Here is a 7,254-nt window from a genome sequence, read left to right on the forward strand (position 1 = left end):
TTTTGTCACTGGTTACCAGAGATGTGTCAGGCATTGTCTGGGGCCCCTAGACTCCTCCAAATTATGTAATTCTCTGCACAAGCCTGTGAGGTGGAGATTATCATGTCTTATTTACAGTCAAGGAAACTGGGAATTCCCTGATGGTCCAGGGGTTAGGACTCTGTGCTTTTACTGCTGAGCGTCCAGCTTCAATCCCTGGTTGGGGAACTAAGATCCTGCAAGCTGCGTGGTGTAGCCAAAAAAAAAAAAAAGTAACTGTACTGTCAGGGAGACTGAAGCTTGCTCAAGGCCAATTCAGCTGATCAGAGGATCTTGGGTACTGTGCTGGCACCAAAGAAAACACACTGAATCAACTTACGCAGCCCTCACAGATCTCACGGGTGAGATTCACAAATATTTATTGAGCATCTACTATGCACCAAGCACTTCCAAGGTACTTTTAAAATATGAAAATTGTAGATAGTACTATCATAATTATCATCCCCAGTTGGGTGATGACAGCGTTGAATTTTACCTGAGCCCTGTGCTCCTGGGAAACAGTGAAAGACCCCTTACCCTTTTTTGTTCTGGAAAGGTACTTGCTGCAATGAACCACCATTCCTCCTGTGACTTAGGGGAACTCATGGATGCTCACTTTGTTTACCTATGACAGGGCCAGCCACAGACCCTCCAAATTCCTGTTCTTTGCCTCATAAGTAATGAGCTGAACTGCTTGTCTCCACCAATCATTCTGAGCAAAATTCCTGTGTGGATAATAAAAGTGTTGCCTGCCATCAAGCCATCAACTACTGTAGCCACACGTACCGGTGCACCCTGAGGAGAATTCAGGATGGAGAAAAACAGGATACTGGCCCTTGATAGTTAAGATGCATATCAAAGGAATCATTTTAATGAGCCCAGACTCTTGCATCTTCCCAAACATGGAAAAGCAGTAACATCATTAACTTGAGATGTCTGATATTTGTGATTAGCAGTAATCTTTTGCTGTTTGACCACATAGGTTTTGTTTGTTTGCCAAAACTCCTATATGTCTAGGCTACTCCCTTACTTTGGAACAGTTCCTATCTGAGAGGCTATATGCTGGGCTAGAGTCCTCAGTAATGTCCCCGAATAAAACATAACTCTCAGTGTTTAGGTTGTGCATTTTTTGTCGGTTGACACTTTTTCTTTTTTGGCTTACAGGATCTTAGTGCCCCGACCAGGGATTGAACCCGCACCCTCAGCAGCGAAAGCATGGAGTCCTAACCACTGGACCGCCAGGGAATTCCCTGTTGACTGAACTTTGGTTAAATTCTCTCCTTCCTCCAGGCCCCTGAACTTTGGCCCACTCTCAGCCTGAGCCTGCAGACAGCCCCTCCTGAGAATAGACTGGCCTCAAGATAAAACGCTCCCTGACCTCCTGTCCCATCATACCTCCCTTTCATCTAACCTCCCAGGTCCTTCTGGCCTCTTTCTCTCCTCTTATAAAAGGAAAATTCTTTTGCCTAATCCTTGAGATGCTTGCAGAACTATGGTCACAGCACTGTCCGTGTTACAATAGCCCCTTTCCCCCTTTGCAATCATCCTTTCAAATCAAAGTCTCCCCTTACTAAGTCTGATTTTGTTTTTTTATTTGACAGTGAATGGGCAGAGACTACAATGTGTGTGTGGGGGGCACTTGGCCTCTAAGAGTCCAGACAGGCCCCACTGCAAGGACCAAAGAAGATTCGAAACCAGGACCCCCTGATTCTAGAAGGACACTCTGATTCTCTTCCACAATCAGGAAAGGGGTTCTGGCCTTTAACATTGGGTGTGAAGTGCTGCCAGCCAGGCAGAGAGAAACAGCCCTTTTGACAGCTCGTTTGTGTTTTCAAAACTGGCTGGTTGAGATGAAATACAGGCACAGATGAAATGTTTTTAGAAAAGAAAAGAACAGCAATCTTTCACCATGGGGTTTCACTTCCTGTAGTCTCCTTGCCAATCCACCCCACCTCCCCTCACTCCCCGCCATCAAGCTGACAGACCCATCTGAGTGCTGCAAGAGGCACTGAACAAACAAAAGGAGTCATTTATGTCCGTGTTTGTGATTTTTCTCCATTTGATCAGCAGCCTGTAACTTTAATATATCCAAGTGTGCTGGGAACGTTTGCGGCTTAATTATCACATTTATTTAAAATACACACATACAAACAAAACTCCAAACCGGAAAACAACATTTAGCTTGGCAACGGAAGAGATGTTTAATTTACTCCAGTTGTTTAAAGATGATGTGAAAACCGCCCACATACTGGCTCTTCCACTGAATGGTTGAGTGACCTAGGGCTGGTCAATTACCTATTCTGTGCCTTCCTTCCACTTTGGTATGTTATCTTCACTGCTTCAGTTAGTGAGTCTAAGATGATCTTAAAAGCCTGGGCAGGAAAAAACATGGTGTTTTGTTGAGTGGACTCCACTGGGATGGAGGCAAAAAGTCTCTGACGTCAAGTCAGACAGGCTGGTACTGCCTCTGAGCCCTAGCATTCTCCTCCAGGAAATGGGTAAGAGAACCTACATCCCAAAGTGGTGGTGAGTATTAATAAGACAGCTGTACATCTCAAACTATACCCCCTATTCCCTTGTTTGTCCCAGAATCCATACGTTCCAACTTCCCATTTGCCTCCTGGTCCAGGCTCCCATTTCCTGTTCCTTGTTTCTGTCAGGCTTGTGACTACTCTGACCGATGGGACATGGCAGGAGTGATGCTATAGGACTTCTGGGGCTGGGTTTTAGAAGACAATGCAGCTTCATGCTTTGTTCCCTGGAACTCTCAGGAGCCTGGAGCACCCATGTAAGAGCTCTGACCCCCCTGAAGCCCAGGCACCAGGCACTTGAGTGAAATAGCCTTCAGAAGATTCCACCCCCAACCGTACAAGTCTTCCCAGCTGAATCCTGGATGTGATGATGGTGTAGAGACAAGCTGCCTCTGCCATGCCATTTCCCACCCCATCGAATCTGCAAGCAGATATAATGGTTATTACATGTATGATCTTTAGAGTAGCTCAGGATTAAATAAAGGGAAGGGGAGTAACTCAGGTACCTTCCATGCAGAGGGGGTGTTCCAGGAAGAGAAAACAGCCTGGGGGCAGGGCAGGAGAGACCATAGGGGTGATTTAGAGCAAAGATCCCCAAAGTATGGGCGCTCCCACCTGTGATACAGGGGCTGCCTGGGGAGGCATTTTCTCCCACGCCTGGGAGCGTTGAAGTGTCATTGTGGCATTCATTTCATCAGGAATAGCCGCCCAGTTTGCACATGTATAGGCAATAGCATCGTGGTCACAACCGCCACCTGCTCTACGGCGATTACATGATGACATAGTCTGCAAGAGGCATCCTGACTTCAGACGTTAAATGTGAAAAAGAATATGCATCTTAGAATAGATAAAGAGGGGTAAGAAAATAGTACGAACATTAGGGGTTGGCAGAATATAGGAAAACTGGCAAAGGGCTTTCGCGAATGGGAGCCTCTTGGGAAGAACTCACGATGCGCGGCTTGGGTGAGCACGTGGCAGGGGGCCAGGGACATGGTGGGGTGGTGGCCCTTTTTGGCCATCTTTGCATTCGGCTCTGTAGTCAGTACCCGCCCGAACCAGGTCTTGCTGCCTCCAGGCCGAGCCCCTGGCTTTTTACATCTCCAGTAGCCCAGGTATTCCATCCGATAACCTGAAGAGGCCTGGCGTTTTCCTGCTCTGTCCTCCTCTAGCAATTTCAGTGCAGACTGAAAACAGGGCTGCGGTGGGGTGGGGAAGAAGCTTGAGATTCTGGGCTGTCTTCTTTTGGGGGTGGCGCTGCACCGCGGGGCATGTGGGATCTTAGTTCCCCGACCAGGGGTTGAACCCGCGCCCCCTGCATTGGAAGCATGGAGTCTTAACCGCAGGACCGCCAGGGAGGTCCCTGGGCTGTCTTGAGAGGGAACAGCCTGGGCTCTGCTCCTGACAGAATGTTGCAGTTGCCACCGCCAAGACGTCTCGGCTTGGCTGCCTCTTTGCCCTGCCGTCCCCCCGCTGCAGGAGGTTTCTGGGAGCTGCGCCCAGCCTGGTGTGATGATGCCTCTGAGGATGAAGCAGAAGGAAGAGTCAGGATGTCCTGTCCTCGCCCTGTGTCCATCCCTGTGTCCACGGGGAGAGGCCATCATCAGCGAGCAGAGAGGGGGCAAATATAGACAAAGAGCTTAGTTGATTTTCCCCAGGGGGACTCGAAGGGCCATTTAACATCATCATCATCATCATCATCAGGATTGTGATTACCATTGTTTTCAACAGTGGTGGTTCTGGAGACGTTGATACTAAAACTCCATTTTATTTTTAAAATTAATTAATTAATTTAGCTATTGGCCACGCCATGTGGCTTCAGGGATCTTAGTTCCCTGACCAGGAATCAAACTTGTGCTCCCTGCAGGGGAAGCTCGGACTCCTGACCACTGGACTGCCAGGGAATTCCCTAAAACTCCATTTTAAAGATGAGAAAAGGGAAGCTTGAGGCAGTAACCCTCCCAAGGTCGCACAATTGCTGGGGCACAGTTGTGCCCCGATCCTCTAGTCCTGGCTGGTTACAGAAACTGCAGGAAGACACTTTAATTACTCAGAGCCTCGTGTTCTTTAAAGAATCAGACCAAAGCTTGGGTACCCCAGACCTTCAGAAGGCTTACATCTGGTGAAGGAGCTGGAGAAGCTTGGGGTGAAAGTGATCAGTGATGCCCATTAGGGCAATTCCACAAATATTTTCCTGAGTCCTCTGATGAGCCAGGCACTGTTAGGCTCTGGCAGGGGTGGTGGGGATGAAGCTACAAAGATTAAAAGGCATATTTTATGTTCTTGGGAACTTAAACATTAATAGGGAGAATAAAAATAAGGACAAACCCTAGCACATATCATCATCATTGATTTGTATCAGACATATTTTGGTTATAAATTATAGAAATCCAACTCAAATGGTCACATGTATTGAATCACATGACAGATAATCCCAGGGATTGTTTTGGCTTCAGGCAAGGCTGGACCTAGGTGCTCAGATGGTGTTGCATCATCTTTTGGCCTTTTTTCCTCTGAACTGGTTGGTTTTATTTTTAGGCAGACTCTCTTCTTTTTTTTTTTTTTTTAATTTTTTTTAACATCTTTATTGGGGTATAATTGCTTTACAATGGTGTGTTAGTTTCTGCTTTATAACAGAGTGAGTCAGTTATACATATATATATGTTCCCATATCTCTTCCCTCTTTGCTTTTAAGAGGAATCAGAGGTTGTTGGGAAGGTTGTTAAAACCCAAATTTGCAACTGGAATGCTTGCTGAAAGCACCTGGTTACCTCAGCAGTCAATATAAATTACAGAGGCTTTCGTCCTTATCCCCTCCTGGGGCACGTGGAGCACAGCCCTAAGGGAACTCCTATTACTCTTTTTTCCAGTGCTCCAGGAGACGTGCACATCTGTTGTTGACACATGTGGAACCTCAGCTCTCCCACCACCTCTCACACTGTTGATGTGATCATGATATTTTCAAACCTAAGGAAGGACCTCCAGGCAGAAGGAAGACACACCTGACACAATTAAAACCAAAACAGTTGGCACACTGGGATACAGATGAGGAATTTACTGCCTTTCTCTGTACACTCCGAGCTGCTGGATGTTAGTGAAGGGTTAAGCTAAGGACAAAATTAAAGAATTGTATCTGTTTTCTTATTACATGAAGAGGTTGCATCACTTGGTTTTTCCTTAAAATCTCTGACCATAAAATTGTGACCCTTTCCTAATTTACCTGGGCTACTTCAAGTTTACTTTGGGGAACTCCTTTCCACAGACAGATTGACATTGCCTTTTAGGATCTTGCAATGCATGCTGGTTAAGAATCTTAGCCTGGGAACCACCCGGACCTGGGTCTGATACTTGACTCACCGCCTACTTACTAGCTGGGTGACCTCAGGCAAGTAGCTTCCCCTCGGCAAGCCCATCTCCTTATCTGTAAAGCAGGTAGGACACCCCACTGCCAGCCTGGGAGTATTCTTGTGAGGATTCAGAGAGACCTTGGTATCAAGTCTTCCTCTCGGTGACCGACGCATAGTTAAGTACTCAATAGTTTCTTTGTTTTTACCATTGTAATTGTTTTACAAAAGAGAGTCGAACAGATAAAATGCACAAGCTGACCTGTAACATAATTGAAAAACTTAAGGCAATGCACATGTATTTTGGCAGTTTAGAATGTGATAACTGGACAAACGTTTCTTCCTTGTTGAGTGCTCAGCAAAGTCTGCATACTGTGCTATTAGAAATGCCTGTTATAAGGGGAACAGACCTCCACCAGGTTCATAGTATCATTTGAATTTGAAGGCATTCCTTTCTCACAAAAGGAATTGCCATTTGAAAGGACAAGTCCCTATGAGGAGTAGAACAGACAGCAGAAGGTCTTGGCTTTTAGCTGCCTGAGCCATCTCAAATAATTCATCCAGTCTTCTTGACCTCTGCTTCAACCTCTCTGTCCAGGAAAGCAACAGGTATATTGCATGCAAGGAGGTTACTGATTCCTTCAAGTTTGATTTTGGGGTCAGATAGAACTAGCTTCAAATTCTAGCTGCACAGCATGCAAGCTGTGTGGCTAATGATTTTGAGCCCTAGTTTATGCCTCTGGGAGGAGATTAATGGGGTACCTTCCTGATAGGTTTGCTGGGAGGATTAAAAGAGAGCAAATTGCCCAAGCTTTGCAAATGGCAGCTAATAAAATAATGAAAACTTTTTGCTTTCAGAACTCTATCTTAAATTGAGGACTCCAAAGAGCTTCTGTGACTATTATTAATTTTTAATTAAAAGTAAGTTAAAATTTATTTTATTACTATGAGAAACAAAATGAGAAACTTTAAAAATATTTGTGTATTAATTTAAAAATCACAGCAAACTCTTAATATGCTAACATAAAAATACATTTTTAATAAAAAGTAACTTTTTTTAAAAAAAGGAACAAAAGAGAAGACTTCATTAGTTTTTTTTTTTCAAGTCCCTTTAATGTCTTAGTAGGAAGGAGTGGAATTCTCATATCTGCTTCCACTAAAATCTGTTGCAGTATCACACATTACTTAGCTTCTGGAAAACTCCACTTTACACCCTAGATGGAATGAAAGCAGAGAAAAGCAAATAATACCTTGGCATTATAAAAATAGTTTTGACCTCATGGACTCCCTGAAAGGGACTCAGGGACCCCCCACTCTTTGAAAACAACCGACTTGGGACAACTGTCTTTCAAACTCTCAAACTG

This window comes from Lipotes vexillifer, unplaced genomic scaffold, assembly GCF_000442215.2.
Source record: "Lipotes vexillifer unplaced genomic scaffold, Lipotes_vexillifer_v1.1 scaffold426, whole genome shotgun sequence".
Taxonomy (NCBI): domain Eukaryota; kingdom Metazoa; phylum Chordata; class Mammalia; order Artiodactyla; family Lipotidae; genus Lipotes; species Lipotes vexillifer.